This window comes from Antechinus flavipes, chromosome 3 (genome assembly GCF_016432865.1).
Source record: "Antechinus flavipes isolate AdamAnt ecotype Samford, QLD, Australia chromosome 3, AdamAnt_v2, whole genome shotgun sequence".
Lineage (NCBI taxonomy): Eukaryota > Metazoa > Chordata > Mammalia > Dasyuromorphia > Dasyuridae > Antechinus > Antechinus flavipes.
The window spans coordinates 281,198,527-281,210,103 of record NC_067400.1 but is presented as its reverse complement, the minus strand read 5'-3'; the positions used below and the strand labels follow the sequence as shown (position 1 = coordinate 281,210,103).

The window sequence follows — 11,577 nt, the reverse complement described above, 5'->3', positions numbered from 1 at the left end:
TAAGGGAAGGCAGAGTCAAGGTACCTAGCTACTTTTGCCCTACAGCCCCTAGTAGGAGATGCATGTTCCTTCCCCATTATATTTATAATAATCATTAACATAATGACATTCTGCAATTCCAGAACTGCTTGAACATAATTATATTGCAAAATATGACCAAATAAAAATGATACTGTACTTTCCCTTCACAAAATACATAATTAGGCTTCCTGAACATTAGTAAACTTCTACATAATGTGTATTTGGGGTTGGGGATTACCTAATTATTTTGAAATGAGATATTACAAATCTTCTAGATAAATGAAGTAAAGAAAAACTGCTCTCCATAAAAAAAAAAAAAAATGTGTTTTTGAGAATTGCAATGCGCACTAAAGTACTTTGTTTTTTGAATTTTGAATTTTGTGTCCTGTGCCTTAGAATTGATGAAACAGAATATGACTATCAGTGATTTTATTTAAACAATATTTCTTTAATTTGCAAGATACTGCAAGAAAATAATTTTCACTGATGCAGGATTTTAAACTTATTTATCTTTTAGGTTTCTTGGAGTCATAAGTTAACATTTCTTAATGTGCTACAAAGTAATACCTAAAGTGGGAATATGGAATTTGCAGTATAGTATGAGAGACAAATAAGTTTATTTTATTAGGCATATTAGTTCAGTAAATTACTTTGGGCTTTCTGGGAGAAGGTAATTATTTTATAACCTTTGGGATATCAAATAATAGTCAAAATGTCTTTTAATAAAGTCAGTATTTCCCCCAAAACTAACATTTTTTTTCTTTACATTTTGGATTTTTGTCAGTCTAGTTACGAGGAAAACTGAACAATTTCTAGTCTGAGTTAAGAAAAAAAAATCACAGGGAATTGGATTGTTGCTTGTTGAAAGATCTATAAATATGAAAAGGATTTTTAAAAGTGTTTTGTTATTAAAAAGCTGTCAAGAATGTCAGTAGATGCTTGCAACTATCTGATACACACTAACAGCTTTGAAGAAATAAAATATGTATTTTAGTATAGAATAAATTCTTTGAAATGCTGTGAAACTAGCTCTTTTTATATTGTGTATGCTTTTTAGTTGTATATTCTTTATGTTCTAAACAAGCAAGAATCTTTTTGTACTTTTTTTAGTGAAAATGATGGCATTTTAGAATTATTATATTTTAGTGTCTTTAGTTTTATTATACATTTATTTCCTTAAGGGAAAATACCACACCTGTGGTACTATGTATAGTGGCTAGAACTCTATAAGGACTTATTAACTTTAATAATAATACAACTAGAAGTAGTATTTAGCACACTTGAGTGCACTATGGCATAAGACAGTCAAGAATCTTCAATTATCTAAGAAGTACAGGTATTAACTATCTTAGACTGAGTCATTACTTTCATAAAATTCACTTTGTTATGTGATTGTAATGAGCCAATGAGGTGTGATGTCTATAATTTTACTTAAAATGATTTCTTTTAAATTTCCTTTAATCAATTACTATTGTTATGAAACCCATTTTATAATATACTTTAAAGTGCATTTCAAGTGATGTTAGTATGTCCTGATTTATAGCCTTTTAAATGATTTTTTCCTCTCCTATTCCAAAGACCAAAACAAAACAAAACAAAAACCCAACCCCAAATGCTGACTATAATTATCTACACAGTAGTAGATCACATGTTATTTACTATTTTCACATTAGGTTATATTGCTACTTACAAAATTATATTGTATCCATCCCTAATCTTTTCATTACTTTTGCCCTTTCCAACTGACTCGTTTCACATCTTCACTTAGATAAACATCAACATCCTGAATTGAACAGGCCTAACCCAAACTCATTATTTTCCCTCTTAAATATATGCCTCTTCTCCTAACTTAGCTGTTTCTATGGAGGATACTACCATCTTCCTAATCATTCAAGTTCATTATTTTTAGTAACTTTGATGGACTTTTTCTTTTCTTTCCATCATATCCAATCAGATGCCAAATCCTGCCATTTTTCTCTCTCTATCATATCATATTTATTCCCTTCCCAGTAGTCCTTGAGCTGCCACCATCTGTTGAAAATTTTTCACTGCTTTATCACTTCTTGCCTTATTTTATCCTAATATCCTTCTAATTGGTCTTATTGCTTCTAATATTTCTTTTAATTCATCCTTTATAGAATTAAATAACTGTTCTGAGAAATCAATCTGATGATTACATTCCCCTATTAAAAAACTTGTAGTAACTTAATGTCCGCACTAAAATATTCAAACTGCTTGGAATACCCTCTAGAACCTGACTCCAAACTATATATATATATATATATATATATATAAAATATATAAGCTTCCTTAATGAATTCTACATCTCAGTCACACTGAACTTTCTGGCTGTTTTTTTTTTTTCAATCTCTTTATCCTCAGTACATAGTATCATTCACAAAGTGGATATTTAAAAATTCATGTTTGTTGACTTGAATTATTTTACAATCACAAATGCTCCCCCTTGTTTTTCCTACAAATTTTAAGTATTTTTATGGAGATTAAAAAACATACATTTAAAAGTAACATCAAACTAAATTTTTTGGCCTTTTAAGATTATTGATAGTAGGTATGTCTTTTTTTTTTTTTTTTTTTTGCAGCCAATAGTTTCCATAAGAGTCTTGTTATTTGCTGAGGGATCTAGAAACATACCAGGGATTTTTTTTTTTTTATCATCATAAAGGAATGGTAATAATAATAATGATAAATCTAATTAATATATGACAAAATTTTTGGTTGCAGTTTTTTGAATTGGTTCTGACTATTCAATCCCAAGTAGTTATAAGGCTACCTGAGTGTTATAATGTATACTTGAACTCTAATACTTGTAAGTTTGAGGTCTCTGAACTTTTGAAAAGGGACCTATTAAAAAGCTGTTTTTTAAACATAGCACTTCAAAGTTTCCATCTGAAAATGCTTAGAATTATTAGGCTTTTCCCTGAAACAAATTTATAGCCTTAGAAATAAAAAAAATTGAGAAAAAATATTTAAAGCACTATGAGATCTTATGAAATATGTACTGACATATTACCATTTAACATTTTTGTGAGTTTATAGATTCACTTTAAAATATTTTTTCATAAATTTCTTAAGATTATATTTTAGTGCTTTAGTACATGTTGAGGACTTTGAGGTCAGAAACCTCATTCATATACATATAATTTTATATATTCTTAGGATATTGCTTAACACCCCCTCCTCCCCAAACAGCCAAATTAGTCTATGGATTACAAAGTGACTGGACTCTATGAGACTTGTAATTTTGTGTTTTTTTTGTGCTTGAACAAACACTTAACTTGGATTCAAACACATACAATGCAGCCAAGCAGAATTGTATTAAAAATAAGAACTCAGTCTTTGATATTTACAAGGTTTGGCTCAGGTAAAATAGAATGGGGAAAAATGATGCATTTTAAAAAGAAAAAAAGGTTTAAGAAAAGATTATTTTATTACTGTTGACTTTATATCAAATTTTTACTTACAAAATTATTTTAAATTAGAAATGCCTTTTTATTTTAACGTACATTCACCTCAGTACCGCAACCAACTAACTTTATTATATTTTAAACACTTGGGAAAATAATTTTAAAAACACTCAGGCAAAGGACTTAAATTCAAATTATTGGGTGTACCACTTAGTATCTATGTGACCTTGGACAAGTACCTTTCTGGTCCTCAGATTTTTCATCTTTAAAATGAGATGGACTTAAGATCCCTTTGAGCTTCGAAACTATGAGGATAAGACTTGGGTATTTCCATGCTACCATCACTACAATATAGGGGGAAAAATAACATACTTGTAGAAAATACACAATTTAAAAATCTTTATTACATGTATTTCTGCACATGTGCAAAGCCATTTTAAAAATGTAGTCATTTCCCTCCCCCCTTTTTTCTTTTTTTGCAAAATAACAGAAGCAGTTGGTTCTTATGGATCAATGAACAATTTAAAATATTTAACTTAATTTGTTTTGCAGTTGCACTAGGCTGGCCTTCCTCCCCTCCCTTCTTTACCCCCCTCCCCCATCCATTTACACTGGTAAGTTCGTTTTCATTTTAAAATCAGAGCAATACTATTTTTAAAAAGGAAATTAATGTATCGGGAGGGGGGAGATGCAAAATTTATCCTCCTTTGCCAGGGAGGATGAATAAATCCGCTTGGGGGGGGGGGGGGGAATACTGAGGCCTTCAACAAATGGAGTTGAAATCCTCGATCCCGACGTGGAGCTAGGCTGCTGGTGAGTCCTAAGTGAAGGGACAAGGTTGATTCTCCGGGGGAAAGGGGGTGCGGGGGCTACACTGGGGTATCCTTTTTGGCGGAGAAGAGGAAGAGGGGGGGCTTTGAGGGTAGCCTCCTGGCAGAGTCTCCCCGGGTCTCAGCGGGTGGGAGATGAGCAAGTCGCAGCCCCGAGCGGGTTTTTACGGCCGAGCTAGGGCGGCGGCGGCGGCGGCGGCAGTGGCGGTGCGTGTGTGTCGGGCGGGCGGGAGAAGGAGGAGGAGGAGGAGGAGGTGGCGGCGGCGTCGGTGCTGGAAAGAAGCGGGGAGGGGGGGGAGCGTTGTCACGGAGACTCCGGTGCCGCCGGGGACCCCGCAGCAGCGAGGGAAGTGGGTTCCCCCGGCGGAGGGGTGCAGGCTGCGGCGGGGCCGGGGCGACGGAGGGACCCGGAGGGGAGGTGAGAGACCATCTCCCCTTCCGCATTTTCCTGGGTCTCTCTCCCGGGCGGTGACGTGACGTGCTGACGGCGGGCCCGTGCCGGGGATCTGGGCCGCTTTTTGTCAGCTCCGAGCTCGGCCCCTCCTCCCTCCCTCCGCCCGCCCCAACCAGCCGGAGCCCGGCCCAGTGCTCCAGAGAGAGCCCGGCCTGCAGCACCCGCGACCGCCGCCGACATCCCTACACGCCTGCACGGTGAGTCCCCGGCGCGGCGGCGGCCGCCCGGCCTAGTGCGCGGGAGGGCGGCCTGGTCGTGGCCTGGCCGGCCGCAAGGCCCCCCTCCCGCGCACTAGGCCGGGCGGCATGGCGCGCGGCGCGGTGCAGGCCCCGAGGAGGCCGCAGCTAGGCCCGGGGAGGAGCCCGTGTGCCCAGAGCGGCGGCGGCGGCGGCGGGGCCGGCGGAGGCGCGCTCCGTAAGCGGGAGGGGGTGGGGGAGGGCGAGAGGCGGGGTGGGGGGGGACACAAGGTCGGTGCTACACCGGGGCCGGGGGGTATCGTGCACGGGGCAGAACCGGGGATGAGGCGAAGGCTGCAGGGGTGGGGGGAAGGCCGCAGGCGGGCTGGGGGTAGATGGAGATTTTTCGCTATGTAAATATCCGCGAGGGAGGGGGGGTTGGGGGACAAGATGGCGGCGACTCGCTGTCTGCTGCAGGAGGGCGGTTGAGGGGGGTGGTGAAGCGGGGGAGCCGCCATCTTGAATTAGTCGTCGGGATAGAAAATTCCGCTACAGACCGTGAGGGGGAGTGGGGGGAGGGTAAACTAGGGCTGCCCCCGCTAGGAGCTCGGGAGATGCGGAGCTGCGGAGTCTGCGCAGACGGGGGCGTGCTTTCTCTTCTCCCTGGGACTGCTGGAGCCGGCGCCGCCATCATTATCACTTTGCCTCCAATTTCTTGGCGTTAGCGCCACCTTCCTGCTCTTCCTCTGGCACCCGTGACTGCAGCTTCCGCGGAATTTTAACTGTGCAGCCTGGGGCGGCCGCCACCGCCTCCCTCCAACGCTTGTGGGCCTCCCACGAATTGCACCCGGCTCTTGTCCTCTTCGGAGGAGCCGGCGTCCTGATGTGGGCTTGGGGTCAGGCTGGAGCCGCCGAGGGGTCTCCCATCCCCTCGGGGTCCCTCATTGCTCCTATATTTCCCTCCCGGGTCCCGCTCTTATCCATCGCAGCACCCCGAGGTTCATTCTGTGCTTCTGTAACTTACTGGACCATTCAAAGATGGTCTTGTACAGCAAACAAAGATCTCACGGAATCCAAGAGAAAGGAGATTAAAAGGAAATTGTAGATTAATTTTACAGGCACGTTCGGATGGTTCTGTGCCCTTGACTCTATTATACTACGAGAAACATTGTTGCTTTGGTTTACTGCAGAATTAAAAAGAAACTAACTGGCTAGGAAAGAAGTTAGAGTTATTCTTGTTTTGTCCATACAGAAAAAGTACAAATCACACAGACCAATAAACACGTCATCGAGATTTAAAGTATCCATTTAATAAAATTCTTGTCTTAAAAATAAAAATTAAATCTAGAGATTAATACCTTTTTTTGAGATCATTTTTCCTTAATGTTGCGTTTTCAAATATGTACAAGATAGATGAGATATGGAAGTTTTTGAAGGATTTCTAATTGAATGAGAACAGTGATGTAATGCTGAGTTTGTTGCTGAAGTGTGTGTTTGTAACATTTTAAAGGATGCTTTCGTATTAAAAAAAAAAAAAAGTTAGCAATGTTTTTCAGTAACCTAAAATGTGTTGACAGCGTTTCAAAATTAAGAAATTATAATAACAGTAATTGGTTTGAACTGTTGTCACCAAAAAACGCTTTGAAAATTTTGAATCAGTTGTAGGACAATAAAGAGATGTACAGTGTAATGAAATTGGAAAACCTGTCCAAAAGTTGGTGCCTCTTAAATACCTTTAGTGTGGATTGTTGCCCCTGTTGCTTTTTTTCTATTGGAGCCTTTTGCTCACCCCAAATAACCTTTGTTCAGAAGCTGTTATCATTCACAAACTCTAAGGAATGATGATGCTGTAGGTCAAATTCACACGATGGGGGATGAGGCTTATGAGAATTCTTCAAGTAAAATTTGATTTCTTGTATTTTTAAAAATAGTGTAGAAAAGGTTTTTTTTTTGTTTTTTTTAAGGCATTGATTAAATTTAGATTACTTCATGCAACCAATGTGTTTCAACTTGGTTATGGAGAAATTAATCATCCTTTTGTTGAAAGAATAATTTGGTTTGTTCATCTAGTCCTTTGGCTAATGTTCACATGATGGATATCCTAAAGACTAGGGGATGAATAAAATCCCTAGGTTCTAGAATTTTGGACCTAAATCTCTGTTAGTTTACTTAGTGAAAATGATTCCAACACATAAATGTAACAGTAGTTTTATAAACTGCTTTGAGCCAAATGACTGGTAACACACAACGATCTTGTAACTAAAAGAATTTCTCCTATAGATTTCCACTCTTTTGGGCATGTCTGGTTTTTGAAAATAGTTGAGTTCCTCAGTCCTTATGAAGTAGATGTGTTTTTGAGGATTTGGATGAATCATATTTTTGTAAATTGAATCATTTTAAGTGTTGGAGAGATTTATGGCAACTTTTATAAAATGAATAAGAGAATCCAAACTTGGAATAACAAATTAGTAACTGACTTAAGTTCAGCAGTTAATTTTCATTCATTAGGTACATTTTCTTTTTAAGATTAAAATTAGTGTTTAAGATTACTTTAAATTAATATAAAAATAAATAAAATTAAATTATTATTGGGAGGGAGATGATAGCTGCTCTGGGGGTAAATGAAATTGACTGCATTAAACATATTTTAAATGTGGTTTTCTGGTTTCCTACAGATTAGAGGCACCCAACTAGGAGAGATGAGAGCAGCCTGTGTTATGTTAATGAGAAAATCTCCAGAGAGGTGTGTAAGTTAGAGGAAGACACAATTATGGCAAAACTGACAGCTGATGTTCTGACCTGTAGAGAAGAAAGCATAAGAGCTAAAAATAAAGACAGTAGTTGTTTACCCTATTACAATAATGCACATTGATAATGAGAGAATCATCCAGAAGGGATTAAATTATGCTATTATAGAAAAGCAGGAAATTTTCTGCATGTGGATGTATGGGGGACTATGGGTATAGAACACTACAGATAATGTTGAATTTGGTTATTAAGTTGTTTGGCTGAACTGTTTCCCACCCTCTGCCTTCCCCTTCCCCCCTTTTAAGAAATGGCTCTAGGCTAGAAAGGACGGAGGAATATGTCAGCTATTTTAGTTGATGTTAAAACATATCTCAATAAGAATTTTAAAGGAAGAATATATGCAAAAGCGTTTCATAAGAAATGATTAATACTACTATACATTTATATTGTGCTCTATACAGTTTAGAACTTTCTTATGCACTTTTTTGATGCTCAAAACAATCCTGTGAGGGTAAGGGCAAATATTTTTTCTCATTTTATGAATTGAAATGTAAGGTTCAAAAACATTGCGATTTGTCTAAAGATATGTGGATAAGATAGTAGGAATTGGTGTAGAACCTTGGTCCTCTTACTTCTAATCCAATGTTCTTTTGGAGATGGAAGGGATAAGCTTCAGTTAACTGGAGAATTCTGAGAATTACTGAAAGCTATGCCATCTGATGAGAGATCCTGAAACTTCCCTTCCCCCACCTTAACAAATTTGTTTCTTCACTCATCCTATCTTTTCAAGGTTGAACTCTATACCTCTTTTTTGATCACCTATCACTTGTCTCACATTTTTCTTTCATCTTCCACCCCCTCTATAATCCCTCTCCCCCCCATCTTTCTTTTCTCTTTTTAATTGAAGCTTTTTATTTTCAAAACATATGCAAGGATAATTTTTCAACATTGAGCCTTGCAAAACCTTATATTCCAATCCCCTCTTCCCCCCCCCATTCCTTTCCCTAAATGGCAAATAATATATGTTGAACATTCTCTCCCACCTTTCTAGAAAATATGCTGTTAGATTTTTCCTTTTCAAAAAACAAATAGTCCAAGCCCTTTTAACTTCAGTACTCTTCAAAGTATTACTCTTGCCTTTATCACCAAAGTTCTTAAAAGAATGAGTATGTATGCATGTAATATATAAATAATTTGATGTCCTACTCTTTGTGACTTCATTTGGAGTTTTCTTGGCAAAGATACTGGAGTAGTTTTCCAATTCCTTCAGCTTATTTTACAGATGAGGAAACTAAGGCAAATAGAATTAAGTGGCTTGCTCAACTGTGTCATCTAACTACTATAGATACAAAGAAATGTATATAAATGTGTTTATGTATTTTTAAAATTTATATATATATATATATACATACTGTCCAAACTGCCTAACTTACTCATCTTTTTTGTTAGTTTGGACTCTTTTCTGCCACTTTTATTTCCTAATAGCCAAATATAGTCACTTAGACCAAGTGTATCTCCACTTTATAGCTTTGCAACATTTGATGCTTGGTTACCACTCCAGCCTTAAAAGTTGATCTTTCTTTTGGCTTCCTATGATACTTTTCCTTGTCCTTTGACTATTCCTATATCTTTCTCACTGGCTCCTTCCTTTCTACTATATCCTTAAGTATCCATATTCTCTAAATAGTTCTTACTATTTTTTTTTATTATGTTCTTTTTCTTTACTGTCTTACCTATTTACATGACCTTAGTTTTCACTCATTAAGGTGATTCTGGGAACTGTCCAACTCTGTCTTCTCCTTTATGTAGAAGACCTATATTTTCAGTTGTTTGCTGAACATTCTTTTGGATATCTAGCTTTGAGTTGGAATGTAATTAAGCATTTTTCTGCACTGCCGCTACCCAAACTCACCTCCTTTATCTGTCCTCCCTATTTCTTAATGGCACCACTATTTTACATAACCCAGGCTCAGAGTGTCAGAATCATCTTTGGTCCACTCCCTTCTCTTAGTAACTATACTGATCAATGTATCTAACCTCTCTAGTCTCATCTTTTCATTCCCACTGCTGTCACCCTTAAGATCCTGATTTTTCATTTGGCCTTTTCTAATAGCTTTCCATTCAGTCTCATTACTTTCAAATTCTCTCTCCCCCTTTTTATTCCCTTCCCCTAATAATTCTGTGCATCTTGTACCCATATTTTATCAGTTTTGTTTCTCTTGTTTTTGTCCTTTCTTCAGCGCTCCCTCAGATTTTGCCTTCTTATTGAAATCTACAATGTGTACTATATTACTTGACCTCTTGTATTGAAGTTGATTCTATGTCTTATCTTTCTTACTATGATATAGACTTCCTATGGTTATGGACTAGAACTTAAAAGATAATAGATTTACAGATGGAAAGGATGTCAAAGGTAGTTTGTCCTTCAGTTCCCTATAAGGCCTTGTAGATTCTGATTGCTCAAATAATTTGTTGAGTGAATAAATTTTGAAGCAGTCTGATGGGGACGCACACATTGTGCAACTTTATGAGAAAACTGATTAGGTTTTATTTATCAAAGTTAATTAAAATAGTTGCCTTTGAGGACATTAGGAAAAGACTTGCCACCTCATAGTAGATTAAGTATTTTTGTTGTGGGGATTTTTCTTTCATGTTGTTACTAGGTAGGACAGAATAAACATCATCACTTATTATGAACAACAGTTCAGTTTTTATTTAAGTGAAATATATTGTTTTTAAAAGAGTATGAAGCTTCTAATCAAGAGTACTTGGGTTCAAACTCCATTCCAGTATTTAATTATCTATAGGATTTTGGGCAAGTCATGAGACCTCTATGTGATACAGGTAATTTCCTAAGAGTTAAACCATAGCTATGTCTTCATCTCCCTGTTTCCACACTATGTGCTCCCCAAATCATAGATTCTTTCCATATTTGGGAAACATAGGATATCCTAAGTTCGTGTTTTTGAAAATGGGCAGCTAGGTGGCTAAATGGATAGAGCACCAGCCCTGGAGTCAAGATCTGAGTTCAAAATGGGCCCCAGTCTCACCAGACACTAGCTGTGTGACCCCTGGGCAAGTCACTTAACTCCCTATTTGCTTAAAAAAAAGTATTAAAAACAGTAGAATAAAGGCATTTGAGTTTTAATAGTTTATTTCTTTTGAATTTTTAAGTAATGTACTTAGGTAAAATAGGGTTTTTTTGGCAGGGTAATTTTGAGTGAATATGAGCAAGTTTAAGCCAGTATATCATTAGATACTTCAGAAGATCTTTGATCTCATTGTTGTGGGTACCTCTTTTAACAGGGCAGATCACAAAGTTTTTATTTACTTGGATAATAGTATCCAATATCTAGGTAACTCTTGTCCATAGTTGATCATTCTGTAAATGGTCCAAAGTTGGGAGCTGATAGAGAGGAGGGGAGAAAAAGAAGGAATGCTGACAACTACTTAGTGTCCTGTTTTTGATTTTACTTGGATATCAGTGGAAAATCTAGGCTGACCATTTGTAATAAAATTTTTTTTTATTAAAATTAAAATTTTTACTATTTATTAAAATTTTTTATTTTTATCATTTGTAATAATTTTTTTTTATTGAGATAGAACTTTGCTTCGGGGAGAAATTTTAGGATGTTGAAAGCACACAAATTACAATTCATCCTTTTTTTCCCCTTGTATTTAATTCTGAGCTCAGTACATGTTTATTGACAATTTTTTCTCAAGGTCTATCTATAGAAAGTATAACTATCTATATAGATAGATAAACACGGAGATATATATGTGTATATAAATAATAACTAGTTATATATTTACACAAATATAAAAAAACTTATATAATTATATCTCTATCTATAGATAGAGATCAGCTTTGTAGGTTCTACATTCATAATTTGGACAACATTCATCCACTTTTTTTTCATGTG

The 11,577-nt window shown here is 37.2% G+C and overlaps 1 protein-coding gene across 2 annotated transcripts in view; it reads left to right on the top strand.

The window, feature by feature from the left end:
• The first annotated feature begins 4,832 nt into the window (after nucleotides 1-4,832).
• Nucleotides 4,833-11,577, top strand: part of ZFX (zinc finger protein X-linked) — a 62,676-nt gene continuing 55,931 nt past the window's right edge. Inside the window, exon 1 of one of the 2 annotated variants that reach the window (XM_051985087.1) lies at nucleotides 4,833-4,927. The gene's annotated coding sequence lies outside the window, so the exon portion shown is untranslated. Of the gene's footprint in view, nucleotides 4,928-7,392; nucleotides 7,650-11,577 lie in introns of those variants that run through there. The other variant, XM_051985088.1, reaches the window with a different exon arrangement.